Below are 13,932 nucleotides of genomic sequence, written 5' to 3' on the forward strand. Positions count from 1 at the left end.
GCCGCGGACGTCTACGGCCATACCACCCTGAACGCGCCCGATCTCGTCTGATCTCGGAAGCTAAGCCTGGTTAGTACTTGGATGGGAGACCGCCTGGGAATACCGGGTGCTGTAGGCTTTTTTTTCTTCGGCCTTCCTGTCCGTCCCTTTGCCGCCAACACCCCCCTCGCCCAACGCGGCGGCGGTGGCGGCGGCGGCGGCGGCGGCGGCGGCGCCCTCCGGACCACCCCTGCCATGGCCCCCGCCCCGCCGGGACCACCGCAGGGCGCCGCGGGGCACCGAGGGCGCCCGCTGCACGGGCAGGACGCCACTACATACACCACACACCTCCTCTTCCTCCCAGCCCTTCAACGACGCCCACCCGCATCCTAGCCGGCCGCCCGTCCCAGGGGGCCGAGGGGGCCGAGGGGGCCCGAAGCGGCCCAGGGAGGGGACGGGGCGACAGCCGGAACCTCGGGGCTGGGGCGCGGGGGGGCGGTGCGGTCGCTGGGGGGAGACGGGTGGGGGCTGGATCCCGTCCTCGCAGGCCTGCGAGGCCCTCCGTGGGGCCGAGGGGGGGGTGGTTGGGGGCCGGGGGCCGGGGGCCGGGCCTGCCTGCGGGCCCTCCTCGCCCCGCCCCAGGCCCCGCCCCCAGGCCCGCCCCCAGCCCCTAGCAATTCCCTGGCACCGCCCCCAGCGACCAAGCCACCCAGCCACCCGCAACACCCCCCCCACCTTCGGCCCGGGCCCGCCTGCACCTTCTCTCCGAAGGACATGCCCTCCGTCCCCCGCGGACCACCGTCCCTTCGGCCCTCAGCCCCGGGGTCCACGCTCCGCGTGCCCAGGACACCAACCAGATGGCCCGACCGCCGGGGGCCTCAGGCCCCCCGTTGGCGCCGGGCTCCGCGCTCCGTGACCCCGCGACAGCCAAGACCACGGCGACGCGGGGGCGGCCGGCACCCAGGCCCAAAGAGCCGCTCGGGACACAGCAAGACACACCACAGACACTCGCTCCGCGCCTGGGCCAGGGCGCCGCGCACGCACGCAGGCACACGGCCCCGCGGCGGTTCGGCTGATGGGCAGGAATGGGAGCGGAACGGCATCCCTGACACCGTGGCTGCGGGGCCTGCGGCTGCCAGGGCTCCTGACGCAGCTCCAGGGCCTGCGCCCCTCCGGCGGGGTGGCTGCCTCGCCCCCACAGGCCGTGTGGCCCAGCTCCGAGTGCCTGTGTCCTCCTTCCGTCTGTCTGTGTGTGTGTGTGTCGTGGGCACCTGTGTCTGTGTCCCTGCCTGTGCGACGATGGGGTCCGGCGGCGCGGGCGGCCCCGGCTTGGCTTTGAGCCAGGCGGGCTGAAGGACAGGAGAGGCCAGGGGCCGGCCGGCGCCGGCCCCGGCCCGCGGCACACCCCCCCACCCCCCCGCAGCCCCCAGCCCCCAGCGAGCGGCCCGATGTGGGGCGGCGTGCCATCCGGGGAGCCGAGCGGCGGCGTCGAGCCCGACAGGCCGGGGACGGGAGCGCGCCCGGGCTCCCGCGACAGACTCGGCTCCGGGGTGCGGGACGCGTCTTGGCCCCCACCCCCCGGCCCGGGCAGGCGCCCTCCGCCACCCCGGGCGCGGCGCGGGAGGCGGTCAGTCCATCAGTCGGGCCGGCAGGCGAGCATGCAGGCAGGCAGGCAGGCGTTCAGGCGGGCCGCACAGGGCGGGCGGAGGAGGGCTGAGGAGCGGCGGGCGCCTGGCCTGGAGAGAGGCGCAGAGCAGGCTCTTGGGGCGCCCAGCGGCAGCCGCGGACGTCTACGGCCATACCACCCTGAACGCGCCCGATCTCGTCTGATCTCGGAAGCTAAGCAGGGTCGGGCCTGGTTAGTACTTGGATGGGAGACCGCCTGGGAATACCGGGTGCTGTAGGCTTTTTTTTCTTCGGCCTTCCTGTCCGTCCCTTTGCCGCCAACACCCCCCTCGCCCAACGCGGCGGCGGTGGCGGCGGCGGCGGCGGCGGCGGCGGCGCCCTCCGGACCACCCCTGCCATGGCCCCCGCCCCGCCGGGACCACCGCAGGGCGCCGCGGGGCACCGAGGGCGCCCGCTGCACGGGCAGGACGCCACTACATACACCACACACCTCCTCTTCCTCCCAGCCCTTCAACGACGCCCACCCGCATCCTAGCCGGCCGCCCGTCCCAGGGGGCCGAGGGGGCCGAGGGGGCCCGAAGCGGCCCAGGGAGGGGACGGGGCGACAGCCGGAACCTCGGGGCTGGGGCGCGGGGGGGCGGTGCGGTCGCTGGGGGGAGACGGGTGGGGGCTGGATCCCGTCCTCGCAGGCCTGCGAGGCCCTCCGTGGGGCCGAGGGGGGGGTGGTTGGGGGCCGGGGGCCGGGGGCCGGGCCTGCCTGCGGGCCCTCCTCGCCCCGCCCCAGGCCCCGCCCCCAGGCCCGCCCCCAGCCCCTAGCAATTCCCTGGCACCGCCCCCAGCGACCAAGCCACCCAGCCACCCGCAACACCCCCCCCACCTTCGGCCCGGGCCCGCCTGCACCTTCTCTCCGAAGGACATGCCCTCCGTCCCCCGCGGACCACCGTCCCTTCGGCCCTCAGCCCCGGGGTCCACGCTCCGCGTGCCCAGGACACCAACCAGATGGCCCGACCGCCGGGGGCCTCAGGCCCCCCGTTGGCGCCGGGCTCCGCGCTCCGTGACCCCGCGACAGCCAAGACCACGGCGACGCGGGGGCGGCCGGCACCCAGGCCCAAAGAGCCGCTCGGGACACAGCAAGACACACCACAGACACTCGCTCCGCGCCTGGGCCAGGGCGCCGCGCACGCACGCAGGCACACGGCCCCGCGGCGGTTCGGCTGATGGGCAGGAATGGGAGCGGAACGGCATCCCTGACACCGTGGCTGCGGGGCCTGCGGCTGCCAGGGCTCCTGACGCAGCTCCAGGGCCTGCGCCCCTCCGGCGGGGTGGCTGCCTCGCCCCCACAGGCCGTGTGGCCCAGCTCCGAGTGCCTGTGTCCTCCTTCCGTCTGTCTGTGTGTGTGTGTGTCGTGGGCACCTGTGTCTGTGTCCCTGCCTGTGCGACGATGGGGTCCGGCGGCGCGGGCGGCCCCGGCTTGGCTTTGAGCCAGGCGGGCTGAAGGACAGGAGAGGCCAGGGGCCGGCCGGCGCCGGCCCCGGCCCGCGGCACACCCCCCCCACCCCCCCGCAGCCCCCAGCCCCCAGCGAGCGGCCCGATGTGGGGCGGCGTGCCATCCGGGGAGCCGAGCGGCGGCGTCGAGCCCGACAGGCCGGGGACGGGAGCGCGCCCGGGCTCCCGCGACAGACTCGGCTCCGGGGTGCGGGACGCGTCTTGGCCCCCACCCCCCGGCCCGGGCAGGCGCCCTCCGCCACCCCGGGCGCGGCGCGGGAGGCGGTCAGTCCATCAGTCGGGCCGGCAGGCGAGCATGCAGGCAGGCAGGCAGGCGTTCAGGCGGGCCGCACAGGGCGGGCGGAGGAGGGCTGAGGAGCGGCGGGCGCCTGGCCTGGAGAGAGGCGCAGAGCAGGCTCTTGGGGCGCCCAGCGGCAGCCGCGGACGTCTACGGCCATACCACCCTGAACGCGCCCGATCTCGTCTGATCTCGGAAGCTAAGCAGGGTCGGGCCTGGTTAGTACTTGGATGGGAGACCGCCTGGGAATACCGGGTGCTGTAGGCTTTTTTTTCTTCGGCCTTCCTGTCCGTCCCTTTGCCGCCAACACCCCCCTCGCCCAACGCGGCGGCGGTGGCGGCGGCGGCGGCGGCGGCGGCGGCGCCCTCCGGACCACCCCTGCCATGGCCCCCGCCCCGCCGGGACCACCGCAGGGCGCCGCGGGGCACCGAGGGCGCCCGCTGCACGGGCAGGACGCCACTACATACACCACACACCTCCTCTTCCTCCCAGCCCTTCAACGACGCCCACCCGCATCCTAGCCGGCCGCCCGTCCCAGGGGGCCGAGGGGGCCGAGGGGGCCCGAAGCGGCCCAGGGAGGGGACGGGGCGACAGCCGGAACCTCGGGGCTGGGGCGCGGGGGGGCGGTGCGGTCGCTGGGGGGAGACGGGTGGGGGCTGGATCCCGTCCTCGCAGGCCTGCGAGGCCCTCCGTGGGGCCGAGGGGGGGGTGGTTGGGGGCCGGGGGCCGGGGGCCGGGCCTGCCTGCGGGCCCTCCTCGCCCCGCCCCAGGCCCCGCCCCCAGGCCCGCCCCCAGCCCCTAGCAATTCCCTGGCACCGCCCCCAGCGACCAAGCCACCCAGCCACCCGCAACACCCCCCCACCTTCGGCCCGGGCCCGCCTGCACCTTCTCTCCGAAGGACATGCCCTCCGTCCCCCGCGGACCACCGTCCCTTCGGCCCTCAGCCCCGGGGTCCACGCTCCGCGTGCCCAGGACACCAACCAGATGGCCCGACCGCCGGGGGCCTCAGGCCCCCCGTTGGCGCCGGGCTCCGCGCTCCGTGACCCCGCGACAGCCAAGACCACGGCGACGCGGGGGCGGCCGGCACCCAGGCCCAAAGAGCCGCTCGGGACACAGCAAGACACACCACAGACACTCGCTCCGCGCCTGGGCCAGGGCGCCGCGCACGCACGCAGGCACACGGCCCCGCGGCGGTTCGGCTGATGGGCAGGAATGGGAGCGGAACGGCATCCCTGACACCGTGGCTGCGGGGCCTGCGGCTGCCAGGGCTCCTGACGCAGCTCCAGGGCCTGCGCCCCTCCGGCGGGGTGGCTGCCTCGCCCCCACAGGCCGTGTGGCCCAGCTCCGAGTGCCTGTGTCCTCCTTCCGTCTGTCTGTGTGTGTGTGTGTCGTGGGCACCTGTGTCTGTGTCCCTGCCTGTGCGACGATGGGGTCCGGCGGCGCGGGCGGCCCCGGCTTGGCTTTGAGCCAGGCGGGCTGAAGGACAGGAGAGGCCAGGGTCCGGCCGGCACCGGCCCCGGCCCGCGGCACACCCCCCCACCCCCCCGCAGCCCCCAGCCCCCAGCGAGCGGCCCGATGTGGGGCGGCGTGCCATCCGGGGAGCCGAGCGGCGGCGACGAGCCCGACAGGCCGGGGACGGGAGCGCGCCCGGGCTCCCGCGACAGACTCGGCTCCGGGGTGCGGGACGCGTCTTGGCCCCCACCCCCCGGCCCGGGCAGGCGCCCTCCGCCACCCCGGGCGCGGCGCGGGAGGCGGTCAGTCCATCAGTCGGGCCGGCAGGCGAGCATGCAGGCAGGCAGGCAGGCGTTCAGGCGGGCCGCACAGGGCGGGCGGAGGAGGGCTGAGGAGCGGCGGGCGCCTGGCCTGGAGAGAGGCGCAGAGCAGGCTCTTGGGGCGCCCAGCGGCAGCCGCGGACGTCTACGGCCATACCACCCTGAACGCGCCCGATCTCGTCTGATCTCGGAAGCTAAGCAGGGTCGGGCCTGGTTAGTACTTGGATGGGAGACCGCCTGGGAATACCGGGTGCTGTAGGCTTTTTTTTCTTCGGCCTTCCTGTCCGTCCCTTTGCCGCCAACACCCCCCTCGCCCAACGCGGCGGCGGCGGCGGCGGCGGCGGCGGCGGCGGCGGTGCCCTCCGGACCACCCCTGCCATGGCCCCCGCCCCGCCGGGACCACCGCAGGGCGCCGCGGGGCACCGAGGGCGCCCGCTGCACGGGCAGGACGCCACTACATACACCACACACCTCCTCTTCCTCCCAGCCCTTCAACGACGCCCACCCGCATCCTAGCCGGCCGCGCGTCCCAGGGGGCCGAGGGGGCCGAGGGGGCCCGAAGCGGCCCAGGGAGGGGACGGGGCGACAGCCGGAACCTCGGGGCTGGGGCGCGGGGGGGCGGTGCGGTCGCTGGGGGGAGACGGGTGGGGGCTGGATCCCGTCCTCGCAGGCCTGCGAGGCCCTCCGTGGGGCCGAGGGGGGGGTGGTTGGGGGCCGGGGGCCGGGGGCCGGGCCTGCCTGCGGGCCCTCCTCGCCCCGCCCCAGGCCCCGCCCCCAGGCCCGCCCCCAGCCCCTAGCAATTCCCTGGCACCGCCCCCAGCGACCAAGCCACCCAGCCACCCGCAACACCCCCCCCACCTTCGGCCCGGGCCCGCCTGCACCTTCTCTCCGAAGGACATGCCCTCCGTCCCCCGCGGACCACCGTCCCTTCGGCCCTCAGCCCCGGGGTCCACGCTCCGCGTGCCCAGGACACCAACCAGATGGCCCGACCGCCGGGGGCCTCAGGCCCCCCGTTGGCGCCGGGCTCCGCGCTCCGTGACCCCGCGACAGCCAAGACCACGGCGACGCGGGGGCGGCCGGCACCCAGGCCCAAAGAGCCGCTCGGGACACAGCAAGACACACCACAGACACTCGCTCCGCGCCTGGGCCAGGGCGCCGCGCACGCACGCAGGCACACGGCCCCGCGGCGGTTCGGCTGATGGGCAGGAATGGGAGCGGAACGGCATCCCTGACACCGTGGCTGCGGGGCCTGCGGCTGCCAGGGCTCCTGACGCAGCTCCAGGGCCTGCGCCCCTCCGGCGGGGTGGCTGCCTCGCCCCCACAGGCCGTGTGGCCCAGCTCCGAGTGCCTGTGTCCTCCTTCCGTCTGTCTGTGTGTGTGTGTGTCGTGGGCACCTGTGTCTGTGTCCCTGCCTGTGCGACGATGGGGTCCGGCGGCGCGGGCGGCCCCGGCTTGGCTTTGAGCCAGGCGGGCTGAAGGACAGGAGAGGCCAGGGGCCGGCCGGCGCCGGCCCCGGCCCGCGGCACACCCCCCCACCCCCCCGCAGCCCCCAGCCCCCAGCGAGCGGCCCGATGTGGGGCGGCGTGCCATCCGGGGAGCCGAGCGGCGGCGACGAGCCCGACAGGCCGGGGACGGGAGCGCGCCCGGGCTCCCGCGACAGACTCGGCTCCGGGGTGCGGGACGCGTCTTGGCCCCCACCCCCCGGCCCGGGCAGGCGCCCTCCGCCACCCCGGGCGCGGCGCGGGAGGCGGTCAGTCCATCAGTCGGGCCGGCAGGCGAGCATGCAGGCAGGCAGGCAGGCGTTCAGGCGGGCCGCACAGGGCGGGCGGAGGAGGGCTGAGGAGCGGCGGGCGCCTGGCCTGGAGAGAGGCGCAGAGCAGGCTCTTGGGGCGCCCAGCGGCAGCCGCGGACGTCTACGGCCATACCACCCTGAACGCGCCCGATCTCGTCTGATCTCGGAAGCTAAGCAGGGTCGGGCCTGGTTAGTACTTGGATGGGAGACCGCCTGGGAATACCGGGTGCTGTAGGCTTTTTTTTCTTCGGCCTTCCTGTCCGTCCCTTTGCCGCCAACACCCCCCTCGCCCAACGCGGCGGCGGCGGCGGCGGCGGCGGCGGCGGCGCCCTCCGGACCACCCCTGCCATGGCCCCCGCCCCGCCGGGACCACCGCAGGGCGCCGCGGGGCACCGAGGGCGCCCGCTGCACGGGCAGGACGCCACTACATACACCACACACCTCCTCTTCCTCCCAGCCCTTCAACGACGCCCACCCGCATCCTAGCCGGCCGCGCGTCCCAGGGGGCCGAGGGGGCCGAGGGGGCCCGAAGCGGCCCAGGGAGGGGACGGGGCGACAGCCGGAACCTCGGGGCTGGGGCGCGGGGGGGCGGTGCGGTCGCTGGGGGGAGACGGGTGGGGGCTGGATCCCGTCCTCGCAGGCCTGCGAGGCCCTCCGTGGGGCCGAGGGGGGGGTGGTTGGGGGCCGGGGGCCGGGGGCCGGGCCTGCCTGCGGGCCCTCCTCGCCCCGCCCCAGGCCCCGCCCCCAGGCCCGCCCCCAGCCCCTAGCAATTCCCTGGCACCGCCCCCAGCGACCAAGCCACCCAGCCACCCGCAACACCCCCCCCACCTTCGGCCCGGGCCCGCCTGCACCTTCTCTCCGAAGGACATGCCCTCCGTCCCCCGCGGACCACCGTCCCTTCGGCCCTCAGCCCCGGGGTCCACGCTCCGCGTGCCCAGGACACCAACCAGATGGCCCGACCGCCGGGGGCCTCAGGCCCCCCGTTGGCGCCGGGCTCCGCGCTCCGTGACCCCGCGACAGCCAAGACCACGGCGACGCGGGGGCGGCCGGCACCCAGGCCCAAAGAGCCGCTCGGGACACAGCAAGACACACCACAGACACTCGCTCCGCGCCTGGGCCAGGGCGCCGCGCACGCACGCAGGCACACGGCCCCGCGGCGGTTCGGCTGATGGGCAGGAATGGGAGCGGAACGGCATCCCTGACACCGTGGCTGCGGGGCCTGCGGCTGCCAGGGCTCCTGACGCAGCTCCAGGGCCTGCGCCCCTCCGGCGGGGTGGCTGCCTCGCCCCCACAGGCCGTGTGGCCCAGCTCCGAGTGCCTGTGTCCTCCTTCCGTCTGTCTGTGTGTGTGTGTGTCGTGGGCACCTGTGTCTGTGTCCCTGCCTGTGCGACGATGGGGTCCGGCGGCGCGGGCGGCCCCGGCTTGGCTTTGAGCCAGGCGGGCTGAAGGACAGGAGAGGCCAGGGGCCGGCCGGCGCCGGCCCCGGCCCGCGGCACACCCCCCCACCCCCCCGCAGCCCCCAGCCCCCAGCGAGCGGCCCGATGTGGGGCGGCGTGCCATCCGGGGAGCCGAGCGGCGGCGACGAGCCCGACAGGCCGGGGACGGGAGCGCGCCCGGGCTCCCGCGACAGACTCGGCTCCGGGGTGCGGGACGCGTCTTGGCCCCCACCCCCCGGCCCGGGCAGGCGCCCTCCGCCACCCCGGGCGCGGCGCGGGAGGCGGTCAGTCCATCAGTCGGGCCGGCAGGCGAGCATGCAGGCAGGCAGGCAGGCGTTCAGGCGGGCCGCACAGGGCGGGCGGAGGAGGGCTGAGGAGCGGCGGGCGCCTGGCCTGGAGAGAGGCGCAGAGCAGGCTCTTGGGGCGCCCAGCGGCAGCCGCGGACGTCTACGGCCATACCACCCTGAACGCGCCCGATCTCGTCTGATCTCGGAAGCTAAGCAGGGTCGGGCCTGGTTAGTACTTGGATGGGAGACCGCCTGGGAATACCGGGTGCTGTAGGCTTTTTTTTCTTCGGCCTTCCTGTCCGTCCCTTTGCCGCCAACACCCCCCTCGCCCAACGCGGCGGCGGCGGCGGCGGCGGCGGCGGCGGCGGCGGCGGTGCCCTCCGGACCACCCCTGCCATGGCCCACGCCCCGCCGGGACCACCGCAGGGCGCCGCGGGGCACCGAGGGCGCCCGCTGCACGGGCAGGACGCCACTACATACACCACACACCTCCTCTTCCTCCCAGCCCTTCAACGACGCCCACCCGCATCCTAGCCGGCCGCGCGTCCCAGGGGGCCGAGGGGGCCGAGGGGGCCCGAAGCGGCCCAGGGAGGGGACGGGGCGACAGCCGGAACCTCGGGGCTGGGGCGCGGGGGGGCGGTGCGTTCGCTGGGGGGAGACGGGTGGGGGCTGGATCCCGTCCTCGCAGGCCTGCGAGGCCCTCCGTGGGGCCGAGGGGGCGGTGGTTGGGGGCCGGGGGCCGGGGGCCGGGCCTGCCTGCGGGCCCTCCTCGCCCCGCCCCAGGCCCCGCCCCCAGGCCCCGCCCCCAGGCCCGCCCCCAGGCCCGCCCCCAGCCCCTAGCAATTCCCTGGCACCGCCCCCAGCGACCAAGCCACCCAGCCACCCGCAACACCCCCCCCACCTTCGGCCCGGGCCCGCCTGCACCTTCTCTCCGAAGGACATGCCCTCCGTCCCCCGCGGACCACCGTCCCTTCGGCCCTCAGCCCCGGGGTCCACGCTCCGCGTGCCCAGGACACCAACCAGATGGCCCGACCGCCGGGGGCCTCAGGCCCCCCGTTGGCGCCGGGCTCCGCGCTCCGTGACCCCGCGACAGCCAAGACCACGGCGACGCGGGGGCGGCCGGCACCCAGGCCCAAAGAGCCGCTCGGGACACAGCAAGACACACCACAGACACTCGCTCCGCGCCTGGGCCAGGGCGCCGCGCACGCACGCAGGCACACGGCCCCGCGGCGGTTCGGCTGATGGGCAGGAATGGGAGCGGAACGGCATCCCTGACACCGTGGCTGCGGGGCCTGCGGCTGCCAGGGCTCCTGACGCAGCTCCAGGGCCTGCGCCCCTCCGGCGGGGTGGCTGCCTCGCCCCCACAGGCCGTGTGGCCCAGCTCCGAGTGCCTGTGTCCTCCTTCCGTCTGTCTGTGTGTGTGTGTGTCGTGGGCACCTGTGTCTGTGTCCCTGCCTGTGCGACGATGGGGTCCGGCGGCGCGGGCGGCCCCGGCTTGGCTTTGAGCCAGGCGGGCTGAAGGACAGGAGAGGCCAGGGGCCGGCCGGCGCCGGCCCCGGCCCGCGGCACACCCCCCCACCCCCCCGCAGCCCCCAGCCCCCAGCGAGCGGCCCGATGTGGGGCGGCGTGCCATCCGGGGAGCCGAGCGGCGGCGACGAGCCCGACAGGCCGGGGACGGGAGCGCGCCCGGGCTCCCGCGACAGACTCGGCTCCGGGGTGCGGGACGCGTCTTGGCCCCCACCCCCCGGCCCGGGCAGGCGCCCTCCGCCACCCCGGGCGCGGCGCGGGAGGCGGTCAGTCCATCAGTCGGGCCGGCAGGCGAGCATGCAGGCAGGCAGGCAGGCGTTCAGGCGGGCCGCACAGGGCGGGCGGAGGAGGGCTGAGGAGCGGCGGGCGCCTGGCCTGGAGAGAGGCGCAGAGCAGGCTCTTGGGGCGCCCAGCGGCAGCCGCGGACGTCTACGGCCATACCACCCTGAACGCGCCCGATCTCGTCTGATCTCGGAAGCTAAGCAGGGTCGGGCCTGGTTAGTACTTGGATGGGAGACCGCCTGGGAATACCGGGTGCTGTAGGCTTTTTTTTCTTCGGCCTTCCTGTCCGTCCCTTTGCCGCCAACACCCCCCTCGCCCAACGCGGCGGCGGCGGCGGCGGCGGCGGCGGCGGTGCCCTCCGGACCACCCCTGCCATGGCCCCCGCCCCGCCGGGACCACCGCAGGGCGCCGCGGGGCACCGAGGGCGCCCGCTGCACGGGCAGGACGCCACTACATACACCACACACCTCCTCTTCCTCCCAGCCCTTCAACGACGCCCACCCGCATCCTAGCCGGCCGCGCGTCCCAGGGGGCCGAGGGGGCCGAGGGGGCCCGAAGCGGCCCAGGGAGGGGACGGGGCGACAGCCGGAACCTCGGGGCTGGGGCGCGGGGGGGCGGTGCGGTCGCTGGGGGGAGACGGGTGGGGGCTGGATCCCGTCCTCGCAGGCCTGCGAGGCCCTCCGTGGGGCCGAGGGGGGGGTGGTTGGGGGCCGGGGGCCGGGGGCCGGGCCTGCCTGCGGGCCCTCCTCGCCCCGCCCCAGGCCCCGCCCCCAGGCCCGCCCCCAGCCCCTAGCAATTCCCTGGCACCGCCCCCAGCGACCAAGCCACCCAGCCACCCGCAACACCCCCCCCACCTTCGGCCCGGGCCCGCCTGCACCTTCTCTCCGAAGGACATGCCCTCCGTCCCCCGCGGACCACCGTCCCTTCGGCCCTCAGCCCCGGGGTCCACGCTCCGCGTGCCCAGGACACCAACCAGATGGCCCGACCGCCGGGGGCCTCAGGCCCCCCGTTGGCGCCGGGCTCCGCGCTCCGTGACCCCGCGACAGCCAAGACCACGGCGACGCGGGGGCGGCCGGCACCCAGGCCCAAAGAGCCGCTCGGGACACAGCAAGACACACCACAGACACTCGCTCCGCGCCTGGGCCAGGGCGCCGCGCACGCACGCAGGCACCCGGCCCCGCGGCGGTTCGGCTGATGGGCAGGAATGGGAGCGGAACGGCATCCCTGACACCGTGGCTGCGGGGCTTTCGGCTGCCAGGGCTCCTGACGCAGCTCCAGGGCCTGCGCCCCTCCGGCGGGGTGGCTGCCTCGCCCCCACAGGCCGTGTGGCCCAGCTCCGAGTGCCTGTGTCCTCCTTCCGTCTGTCTGTGTGTGTGTGTGTCGTGGGCACCTGTGTCTGTGTCCCTGCCTGTGCGACGATGGGGTCCGGCGGCGCGGGCGGCCCCGGCTTGGCTTTGAGCCAGGCGGGCTGAAGGACAGGAGAGGCCAGGGGCCGGCCGGCGCCGGCCCCGGCCCGCGGCACACCCCCCCCACCCCCCCGCAGCCCCCAGCCCCCAGCGAGCGGCCCGATGTGGGGCGGCGTGACATCCGGGGAGCCGAGCGGCGGCGTCGAGCCCGACAGGCCGGGGACGGGAGCGCGCCCGGGCTCCCGCGACAGACTCGGCTCCGGGGTGCGGGACGCGTCTTGGCCCCCACCCCCCGGCCCGGGCAGGCGCCCTCCGCCACCCCGGGCGCGGCGCGGGAGGCGGTCAGTCCATCAGTCGGGCCGGCAGGCGAGCATGCAGGCAGGCAGGCAGGCGTTCAGGCGGGCCGCACAGGGCGGGCGGAGGAGGGCTGAGGAGCGGCGGGCGCCTGGCCTGGAGAGAGGCGCAGAGCAGGCTCTTGGGGCGCCCAGCGGCAGCCGCGGACGTCTACGGCCATACCACCCTGAACGCGCCCGATCTAGTCTGATCTCGGAAGCTAAGCAGGGTCGGGCCTGGTTAGTACTTGGATGGGAGACCGCCTGGGAATACCGGGTGCTGTAGGCTTTTTTTTCTTCGGCCTTCCTGTCCGTCCCTTTGCCGCCAACACCCCCCTCGCCCAACGCGGCGGCGGCGGCGGCGGCGGCGGCGGCGGCGGCGCCCTCCGGACCACCCCTGCCATGGCCCCCGCCCCGCCGGGACCACCGCAGGGCGCCGCGGGGCACCGAGGGCGCCCGCTGCACGGGCAGGACGCCACTACATACACCACACACCTCCTCTTCCTCCCAGCCCTTCAACGACGCCCACCCGCATCCTAGCCGGCCGCGCGTCCCAGGGGGCCGAGGGGGCCGAGGGGGCCCGAAGCGGCCCAGGGAGGGGACGGGGCGACAGCCGGAACCTCGGGGCTGGGGCGCGGGGGGGCGGTGCGGTCGCTGGGGGGAGACGGGTGGGGGCTGGATCCCGTCCTCGCAGGCCTGCGAGGCCCTCCGTGGGGCCGAGGGGGGGGTGGTTGGGGGCCGGGGGCCGGGGGCCGGGCCTGCCTGCGGGCCCTCCTCGCCCCGCCCCAGGCCCCGCCCCCAGGCCCGCCCCCAGCCCCTAGCAATTCCCTGGCACCGCCCCCAGCGACCAAGCCACCCAGCCACCCGCAACACCCCCCCCACCTTCGGCCCGGGCCCGCCTGCACCTTCTCTCCGAAGGACATGCCCTCCGTCCCCCGCGGACCACCGTCCCTTCGGCCCTCAGCCCCGGGGTCCACGCTCCGCGTGCCCAGGACACCAACCAGATGGCCCGACCGCCGGGGGCCTCAGGCCCCCCGTTGGCGCCGGGCTCCGCGCTCCGTGACCCCGCGACAGCCAAGACCACGGCGACGCGGGGGCGGCCGGCACCCAGGCCCAAAGAGCCGCTCGGGACACAGCAAGACACACCACAGACACTCGCTCCGCGCCTGGGCCAGGGCGCCGCGCACGCACGCAGGCACACGGCCCCGCGGCGGTTCGGCTGATGGGCAGGAATGGGAGCGGAACGGCATCCCTGACACCGTGGCTGCGGGGCCTGCGGCTGCCAGGGCTCCTGACGCAGCTCCAGGGCCTGCGCCCCTCCGGCGGGGTGGCTGCCTCGCCCCCACAGGCCGTGTGGCCCAGCTCCGAGTGCCTGTGTCCTCCTTCCGTCTGTCTGTGTGTGTGTGTGTCGTGGGCACCTGTGTCTGTGTCCCTGCCTGTGCGACGATGGGGTCCGGCGGCGCGGGCGGCCCCGGCTTGGCTTTGAGCCAGGCGGGCTGAAGGACAGGAGAGGCCAGGGGCCGGCCGGCGCCGGCCCCGGCCCGCGGCACCCCCCCCCCACCCCCCCGCAGCCCCCAGCCCCCAGCGAGCGGCCCGATGTGGGGCGGCGTGACATCCGGGGAGCCGAGCGGCGGCGTCGAGCCCGACAGGCCGGGGACGGGAGCGCGCCCGGGCTCCCGCGACAGACTCGGCTCCGGGGTGCGGGACGCG

The 13,932-nt window shown here is 76.5% G+C and overlaps 7 non-coding genes across 7 annotated transcripts; all 7 read left to right on the forward strand.

Moving 5' to 3' along the window:
• Positions 1-1,767: 1,767 nt before the first annotated feature.
• LOC140629394 (5S ribosomal RNA) lies at positions 1,768-1,886 on the forward strand. Its single transcript, XR_012027229.1, has one exon. It is a non-coding gene; the product is annotated as a 5S ribosomal RNA (ribosomal RNA).
• Positions 1,887-3,536: 1,650 nt separating this feature from the next.
• On the forward strand, positions 3,537-3,655 carry LOC140629228 (5S ribosomal RNA). Its single transcript, XR_012027063.1, has one exon. It is a non-coding gene; the product is annotated as a 5S ribosomal RNA (ribosomal RNA).
• Positions 3,656-5,303: 1,648 nt separating this feature from the next.
• Positions 5,304-5,422, forward strand: LOC140629229 (5S ribosomal RNA). Its single transcript, XR_012027064.1, has one exon. It is a non-coding gene; the product is annotated as a 5S ribosomal RNA (ribosomal RNA).
• Positions 5,423-7,071: 1,649 nt separating this feature from the next.
• LOC140629230 (5S ribosomal RNA) lies at positions 7,072-7,190 on the forward strand. Its single transcript, XR_012027065.1, has one exon. It is a non-coding gene; the product is annotated as a 5S ribosomal RNA (ribosomal RNA).
• Positions 7,191-8,833: 1,643 nt separating this feature from the next.
• On the forward strand, positions 8,834-8,952 carry LOC140629231 (5S ribosomal RNA). Its single transcript, XR_012027066.1, has one exon. It is a non-coding gene; the product is annotated as a 5S ribosomal RNA (ribosomal RNA).
• Positions 8,953-10,629: 1,677 nt separating this feature from the next.
• On the forward strand, positions 10,630-10,748 carry LOC140629232 (5S ribosomal RNA). Its single transcript, XR_012027067.1, has one exon. It is a non-coding gene; the product is annotated as a 5S ribosomal RNA (ribosomal RNA).
• Positions 10,749-12,392: 1,644 nt separating this feature from the next.
• Positions 12,393-12,511, forward strand: LOC140629353 (5S ribosomal RNA). The gene has a single exon (XR_012027188.1). It is a non-coding gene; the product is annotated as a 5S ribosomal RNA (ribosomal RNA).
• The last annotated feature ends 1,421 nt before the right edge of the window (positions 12,512-13,932 follow it).

This window comes from Canis lupus, assembly GCF_048164855.1.
Source record: "Canis lupus baileyi chromosome 4 unlocalized genomic scaffold, mCanLup2.hap1 SUPER_4_unloc_1, whole genome shotgun sequence".
In the NCBI taxonomy this organism is placed as follows: domain Eukaryota; kingdom Metazoa; phylum Chordata; class Mammalia; order Carnivora; family Canidae; genus Canis; species Canis lupus.